We start from the raw sequence: 9,779 nt of genomic DNA on the forward strand, positions 1-9,779 counted from the left end.
TGGTCCATGACCCCTGTCATCACAATGTTCCCTGCCCATGTCATCACCATGATCCATGTCCCCTGTAATCACAATGCTCCATGCCCATTTGATCACAATTCTGCAGAAATCGTGTCATGTCAATGTTCCATGACCGTGACATCACAATGCTCCCTGACCCATGTCAGCACAATTCTCCATGCCTCTTGTCATCACAATGCTCCATGGTGCTTTTCTTCAAAATGCTCCAGGACAACTTTCATCACAGTGCTCCATGCTCCCTATCATCAAAATGCCCAAAGCCGCCTGTCATCACAATGCCCCATGACCCCTGTAATCACAATGCTCCATGGCCCTTGTCATCACAAGGCTCCATGACCACTGTCATTGCAGTGAACCATGACCCTTGTCATCACAATGCTCCATGGCCCCTGTAATCACAATGCTCCATGCCCTTGTCATCACAATGCTCCAAAACTCTTATCATCATAATGCTCCATGCTGGTGTCATCACAATGCTCCATGAGCCGTGTCATCACAATGTTCCAGGACACTTGTTGTCAAAATGATCCATGACAACAGTCATCACAATGCTCAATGAAACCTGTCATCACAATGCTCCAGAACAGTTGTCATCACAGTGCTCCATGGCCTTTGTTGTCACAAAGCTCCATGGCCTCTATCATCACAGTGCTCCATGACCCCTGTCATCACAATGTTCCATGACAGTTGTCATCACAAAGTTCCATGACCCCTGTCACCACAATGTTCCCTGCCCTTGTCATCACAATGCTCCATGGCCCCTGTAATCACAATGGTCCATGCCCTTGTCATCACAATGCTCCAGAACTCTTGTCATCATAATGTTCCATGCCCATGTCATCACAATGCCCCATGACACCTGTCATCACAATACATCATGGCTCTTGTCATCACAATGCTCCATGAACTGTGTCATCACAATGCTCCCGGACACTTGTCATCACAGTGATCCATTACCACTATCATCACAATGCTCCATGACCACTGTCATCACAAGGCTCCATGGCCTATGTATTCACAATAATGCATGGCCTCTGTAATGATATTGCTCCATGATCACTTTCATCACAACGCTCCATGACCACTGTCATCACGATATTCCCTGCCCTTGTCATCACAATGCTCCATGGCACCTGCAATCACAATGCTCCATGCCCTTGTCATCACAATTCTCCAGACTCTTGTCATCATAATGCTCTATGCCCGTGTCATCACAATGCTCCATGACACTTGTCATCACAATGATCCATTACCACTTTTATCCCAATGCTTCATTACCACTATCATCACAATGCCCCATGACGCCTGTCACAACAATGCTCCAAGGTCCCTCTCATCACAATGCTCCAAGATCCCTGTCAGAACAATATTCCATGACAATTGTCATCACAATGCTCCATGACCCATGTCATCACAATGTTCCCTGCCCATGTCATAACAATGCTCCATGTCCCCTGTAATCACAATGCTCTATGCTCTTTTCATCACAATGCTTCAGAATTCTTGTCATCACAATGTTCCATGACTGTGACATCACAAGGCTCCATAACCCATGTCATCACAGTGCTCCATGATATCTTTCATCACAATGCTAGATGACCACTGTCATCACAATGCCCCATGAAACCTGTCATCACAATTCGCCATGGCACTTGTCATCACAAGGCTCCATGAACCATGTCATCACAAGGTTCCAGGACACTTGTCATCACAATGATCCATTACTACTTTCATCCCAATGCTCCATGACCCCTGACATCTCAATGCTCCATGGCCTTTATATTCACAATGCTCCATGGCCCCTGTAATCACAGTGCTCCATGACCCTTTTCATCACAATGCTCCATGACCACAGTCATCACAATTCCCCATGACGCCTGTCACCACAATGCTCCAAGGCCCCTCTAATCACAATGCTCCATGATACCTGTCAGCACAATGTTCTCTGCCCATGTCATCACAATGCTCCATGTCCCCTGTAATCGCAATGCTCCATGCCCTTTCATCACAATGCTCCAGAATTCTTGTCATCACAATGTTCCATAACCGTGACATCACAAGGCTCCATGACCCATGTCATCACAATTCTCCATGAGCCTTGTCATCACAAAGCTCCATGGCTCTTGTCATCACTATGTTCCATGTTGCTTTTGATCACAATGCTACAGGACAACCTTCATCACAGTGCTCCATGCTCCTTGTCACCACAATGCTCCCTGGCCTTTGTCATCACAATGCTCCATGACCCTTGTCTTCACAATGCTCGATGACCCATGTCATCACAATGCCCCTTAACCCCTGTCATCAAAATGCTCCATGACATTTGTCATCACATAGCTCCATGACCCCTGTCATCACAATGATCCATGACCCCTTTCCTCACAATGGTCCAGTATCCCTTTCATCACCATGCTCCATGCCACTTGTCATCACAATGCACCATGCCATTTTCCGCACAATGCTCCTTAGCCCCTGTAATTAAAATGCTCCATGCCCTGTCATCACAATGCTCCAGATCTCTTCTCATCCCAATGATACATGCCCATGTAAACACCATGCCCCATGACCCCTGTCACCACAATGCTCCCTGGCCTTTGTCATCACAATGCTCCATGACCCCTGTCATCACAATGCTAGATGTCCCTTGGCATCACAATGCTCCATTCCGTTGTAATCACAATGCTCCATTTCACTTGTCATCACAATGCTCCATGGTGCTTTACATCACAACGCTCCAGGACAACTTTCATCACAGTGCTCCAGGCTCCTTGTCACCACAATGCTCCCTGGCCTTTGTCATCACAATGCTCCATGACCCTTGTCTTCACAATGATCGATGACCACTGTCAGCACAATGCCCAATGCCCTTGTCATCACAATGCTTCGTGAACCTTGTCCGCACAATGTTCCATGACCCTTGTCATCACAATGCTCCATGACCTTGTCATCACAATGCTGCATGATCACTATCATCACAATTATCCGTGACCGCTGTCATCACAATGCTCCAGGATCATTTTCATCACAATGCTCCATGCCCCCTGCCACCAAAATGTCCCATGACCCCTGTCATCACAATGCTCGATGACCCTTGTCATCACAATGCTCCATGCCCTCGTCATCACAATGCTCCTTGGCCCCTGTAATCACAATTCTCCATGCTCTTGTCATCACAATGCTCCAGATCTCTTCTCATCCCAATGATACATGCCCATGTAAACACCATGCCCCATGACCCCTGTCACCACAATGCTCCCTGGCCTTTGTCATCACAATGCTCCATGACCCCTGTCATCACAATGCTAGATGTCCCTTGGCATCACAATGCTCCATTCCGTTGTAATCACAATGCTCCATTTCACTTGTCATCACAATGCTCCATGGTGCTTTACATCACAACGCTCCAGGACAACTTTCATCACAGTGCTCCAGGCTCCTTGTCACCACAATGCTCCCTGGCCTTTGTCATCACAATGCTCCATGACCCTTGTCTTCACAATGATCGATGACCACTGTCAGCGCAATGCCCAATGCCCTTGTCATCACAATGCTTCGTGAACCTTGTCCGCACAATGTTCCATGACCCTTGTCATCACAATGCTCCATGACCTTGTCATCACAATGCTGCATGATCACTATCATCACAATTATCCGTGACCGCTGTCATCACAATGCTCCAGGATCATTTTCATCACAATGCTCCATGCCCCCTACCACCAAAATGTCCCATGACCCCTGTCATCACAATGCTCGATGACCCTTGTCATCACAATGCTCCATGCCCTCGTCATCACAATGCTCCTTGGCCCCTGTAATCACAATTCTCCATGCTCTTGTCATCACAATGCTCCAGATCTCTTCTCATCCCAATGATACATGCCCATGTAAACACCATGCCCCATGACCCCTGTCACCACAATGCTCCCTGGCCTTTGTCATCACAATGCTCCATGACCCCTGTCATCACAATGCTAGATGTCCCTTGGCATCACAATGCTCCATTCCGTTGTAATCACAATGCTCCATTTCACTTGTCATCACAATGCTCCATGGTGCTTTACATCACAACGCTCCAGGACAACTTTCATCACAGTGCTCCAGGCTCCTTGTCACCACAATGCTCCCTGGCCTTTGTCATCACAATGCTCCATGACCCTTGTCTTCACAATGATCGATGACCACTGTCAGCACAATGCCCAATGCCCTTGTCATCACAATGCTTCGTGAACCTTGTCCGCACAATGTTCCATGACCCTTGTCATCACAATGCTCCATGACCTTGTCATCACAATGCTGCATGATCACTATCATCACAATTATCCGTGACCGCTGTCATCACAATGCTCCAGGATCATTTTCATCACAATGCTCCATGCCCCCTGCCACCAAAATGTCCCATGACCCCTGTCATCACAATGCTCGATGACCCTTGTCATCACAATGCTCCATGCCCTCGTCATCACAATGCTCCTTGGCCCCTGTAATCACAATTCTCCATGCTCTTGTCATCACAATGCTCCAGATCTCTTCTCATCCCAATGATACATGCCCATGTAAACACCATGCCCCATGACCCCTGTCACCACAATGCTCCCTGGCCTTTGTCATCACAATGCTCCATGACCCCTGTCATCACAATGCTAGATGTCCCTTGGCATCACAATGCTCCATTCCGTTGTAATCACAATGCTCCATTTCACTTGTCATCACAATGCTCCATGGTGCTTTACATCACAACGCTCCAGGACAACTTTCATCACAGTGCTCCAGGCTCCTTGTCACCACAATGCTCCCTGGCCTTTGTCATCACAATGCTCCATGACCCTTGTCTTCACAATGATCGATGACCACTGTCAGCACAATGCCCAATGCCCTTGTCATCACAATGCTTCCTGAACCTTGTCCGCACAATGTTCCATGACCCTTGTCATCACAATGCTCCATGACCTTGTCATCACAATGCTGCATGATCACTATCATCACAATTATCCGTGACCGCTGTCATCACAATGCTCCAGGATCATTTTCATCACAATGCTCCATGCCCCCTGCCACCAAAATGTCCCATGACCCCTGTCATCACAATGCTCGATGACCCTTGTCATCACAATGCTCCATGCCCTCGTCATCACAATGCTCCTTGGCCCCTGTAATCACAATTCTCCATGCTCTTGTCATCACAATGCTCCAGAACTCTAATCATCATAATGCTCCATGCCCGTGTCATCACAATGCCCCATGACACCTGTCATCACATTTCTCCATTACACTTGTCATCACAATGCTCCATGGTGCTTTTCATCACAATGCTCCAGGACAACTTTCTTCACAGTGTTCCATGCCCCTTGTCATCACAATGCCCAATGCCCCCTGTCATTGCAGTGCCCCATGAGCCCTGTCATCACAATGCTCCTTGGCCCTTGCCATCACAAAGCTCCATGACCTCTGTCATCACAGTGATCCATGACCCCGTTCCTCACAATGCTCCATGCCACATTTCATCATAATGCTCCATGCCCTTGTCATCACAATGCTCCAGGTCTCTTCACATCACATTGCTCCATGCCCATGTCAACACAAGGCTCCATGACCCCTGTCATCTCAATGCTCCATGGAGTTTGCATTCACCATGCTCCATGGCCCCTGTAATCACAGTGCTCAATGACCCCTTTCATCGAAGTGCTCCAGTACCTCTTGCATCACAATGCTCCATGCCACTTGTCATCACAATGCACCATGCCTTGTCAACACAATGCTACTTGACCACTATAATCAAAATGCTCCTTGCCCTAGTCATCTCAATGATCTGATCTCTTCTCATCACAAGGCTCCATGCACGTTTAAACACCCTGCTCCAGGACCACTGTCATCACAATGCTCGATGACCCTTGTCATCACAATGTTCCATGATCCCTGTCATCACAATGCTCCGATCTCTTCTCATCACAAGGCTCCATGCCTGTGTAAACACAATGCCCCAGGACCACTGTCATCACAATGCTCGATGACCCATGTCATCACAATTCTCCATGCCCTTGTCCTCACCATGCTTCATGACTCTTCTCATTACAATGCTTCATGATCCCTGTCATCACAATTCTCTGTGACCGCTGACATCACAATGCTCCATGGCCTTTGTCATCACAATGCTCCCTGCCCCCTGTCATCACAATGCCCCATGACCCCTGTCATCACAATGCTCCATGGCCTTTGTCATCACAATGCTCAATGAACCCTGTCTTCACAATGCTCGATGACCCTTGTCATCACAATGCTCCACGCCATTGTCATCACAATGCTCCATGGCCCCTGTAATCACAATGTTCCATGCCCTTGTCATCACAATGCTCCAGAAATCTTGTCATCATAATGCTCCATGCCCTTGTCATCACAATGCTCCATGACACTTGTAATCACAATGTTCCATGGTATTTTTCATCACAATGCTCCATGAACCGTATCATCTCCATGCTCCCTGACCAGTGTCATCACAATGCCCCATGACACCTGTCATCACAATGTTCCAAAGCCCCTCTCATCCAAATGCTCCACGATCCCTGTCAGCACAATATTCTGAGACATGTCATCACAATGGCCCATGACCCCTGTCATCACAATGTTCCCTGCCCATGTCATCACCATGATCCATGTCCCCTGTAATCACAATGCTCCTTGCCCATTTCATTACAATTCTGCAGAAATTGTGTCATGTCAATGTTCCATGACCGTGACATCACAATGCTCCCTGACCCATGTCAGCACAATTCTCCATGCCTCTTGTCATCACAATGCTCCATGGTGCTTTTCTTCAAAATGCTCCAGGACAACTTTCATCACTTTGCTCCATGCTCCCTATCATCAAAATGCCCAATGCCGCCTGTCATCACAATGCCCCATGACCCCTGTAATCACAATGCTCCATGGCCCTTGTCATCACAAGGCTCCATGACCACTGTCATCACAATGCCCCATGACGCCTGTCACCACAATGCTCCAAGGCCCCTCTCATCATAATGCTCCATGATACCTGTCAGCACAATGTTCTCTGCCCATGTCATCACAATGCTCCATGTCCCCTGTAATCACAATGCTCCATGCCCTTTTCATCACAATGCTCCAGAATTCTTGTCATCACAATGTTCCATAACCGTGACATCACAAGGCTCCATGACCCATGTCATCACAATTCTCCATGAGCCTTGTCATCACAAAGCTCCATGGCTCTTGTCATCACTATGTTCCATGTTGCTTTTGATCACAATGCTACAGGACAACCTTCATCACAGTGCTCCATGCTCCTTGTCACCGCAATGCTCCCTGGCCTTTGTCATCACAATGCTCCATGACCCTTGTCTTCACAATGCTCGATGACCCATGTCATCACAATGCCCCTTAACCCCTGTCATCAAAATGCTCCATGACATTTGTCATCACATAGCTCCATGACCCCTGTCATCACAATGATCCATGACCCCTTTCCTCACAATGGTCCAGTATCCCTTTCATCACCATGCTCCATGCCACTTGTCATCACAATGCACCATGCCATTTTCCGCACAATGCTCCTTAGCCCCTGTAATTAAAATGCTCCATGCCCTGTCATCACAATGCTCCAGATCTCTTCTCATCCCAATGATACATGCCCATGTAAACACCATGCCCCATGACCCCTGTCACCACAATGCTCCCTGGCCTTTGTCATCACAATGCTCCATGACCCCTGTCATCACAATGCTAGATGTCCCTTGGCATCACAATGCTCCATTCCGTTGTAATCACAATGCTCCATTTCACTTGTCATCACAATGCTCCATGACCCCTGTCATCACAATGCTAGATGTCCCTTGGCATCACAATGCTCCATTCCGTTGTAATCACAATGCTCCATTTCACTTGTCATCACAATGCTCCATGGTGCTTTACATCACAACGCTCCAGGACAACTTTCATCACAGTGCTCCCTGGCCTTTGTCATCACAATGCTCCATGACCCCTGTCATCACAATGCTCCCTGGCCTTTGTCATCACAATGCTCCATGACCCCTGTCATCACAATGCTAGATGTCCCTTGGCATCACAATGCTCCATTCCGTTGTAATCACAATGCTCCATTTCACTTGTCATCACAATGCTCCATGGTGCTTTACATCACAACGCTCCAGGACAACTTTCATCACAGTGCTCCAGGCTCCTTGTCACCACAATGCTCCCTGGCCTTTGTCATCACAATGCTCCATGACCCTTGTCTTCACAATGATCGATGACCACTGTCAGCACAATGCCCAATGCCCTTGTCATCACAATGCTTCGTGAACCTTGTCCGCACAATGTTCCATGACCCTTGTCATCACAATGCTCCATGACCTTGTCATCACAATGCTGCATGATCACTATCATCACAATTATCCGTGACCGCTGTCATCACAATGCTCCAGGATCATTTTCATCACAATGCTCCATGCCCCCTGCCACCAAAATGTCCCATGACCCCTGTCATCACAATGCTCGATGACCCTTGTCATCACAATGCTCCATGCCCTCGTCATCACAATGCTCCTTGGCCCCTGTAATCACAATTCTCCATGCTCTTGTCATCACAATGCTCCAGATCTCTTCTCATCCCAATGATACATGCCCATGTAAACACCATGCCCCATGACCCCTGTCACCACAATGCTCCCTGGCCTTTGTCATCACAATGCTCCATGGTGCTTTACATCACAACGCTCCAGGACAACTTTCATCACAGTGCTCCAGGCTCCTTGTCACCACAATGCTCCCTGGCCTTTGTCATCACAATGCTCCATGACCCTTGTCTTCACAATGCTCGATGACCCATGTCATCACAATGCCCCTTAACCCCTGTCATCAAAATGCTCCATGACATTTGTCATCACATAGCTCCATGACCCCTGTCATCACAATGATCCATGACCCCTTTCCTCACAATGGTCCAGTATCCCTTTCATCACCATGCTCCATGCCACTTGTCATCACAATGCACCATGCCATTTTCCGCACAATGCTCCTTAGCCCCTGTAATTAAAATGCTCCATGCCCTGTCATCACAATGCTCCAGATCTCTTCTCATCCCAATGATACATGCCCATGTAAACACCATGCCCCATGACCCCTGTCACCACAATGCTCCCTGGCCTTTGTCATCACAATGCTCCATGACCCCTGTCATCACAATGCTAGATGTCCCTTGGCATCACAATGCTCCATTCCGTTGTAATCACAATGCTCCATTTCACTTGTCATCACAATGCTCCATGACCCCTGTCATCACAATGCTAGATGTCCCTTGGCATCACAATGCTCCATTCCGTTGTAATCACAATGCTCCATTTCACTTGTCATCACAATGCTCCATGGTGCTTTACATCACAACGCTCCAGGACAACTTTCATCACAGTGCTCCCTGGCCTTTGTCATCACAATGCTCCATGACCCCTGTCATCACAATGCTCCCTGGCCTTTGTCATCACAATGCTCCATGACCCCTGTCATCACAATGCTAGATGTCCCTTGGCATCACAATGCTCCATTCCGTTGTAATCACAATGCTCCATTTCACTTGTCATCACAATGCTCCATGGTGCTTTACATCACAACGCTCCAGGACAACTTTCATCACAGTGCTCCAGGCTCCTTGTCACCACAATGCTCCCTGGCCTTTGTCATCACAATGCTCCATGACCCTTGTCTTCACAATGATCGATGACCACTGTCAGCACAATGCCCAATGCCCTTGT

Source organism: Balaenoptera physalus (assembly GCF_965194825.1).
Source record: "Balaenoptera physalus genome assembly, chromosome: 8".
NCBI classification, from domain to species: domain Eukaryota; kingdom Metazoa; phylum Chordata; class Mammalia; order Artiodactyla; family Balaenopteridae; genus Balaenoptera; species Balaenoptera physalus.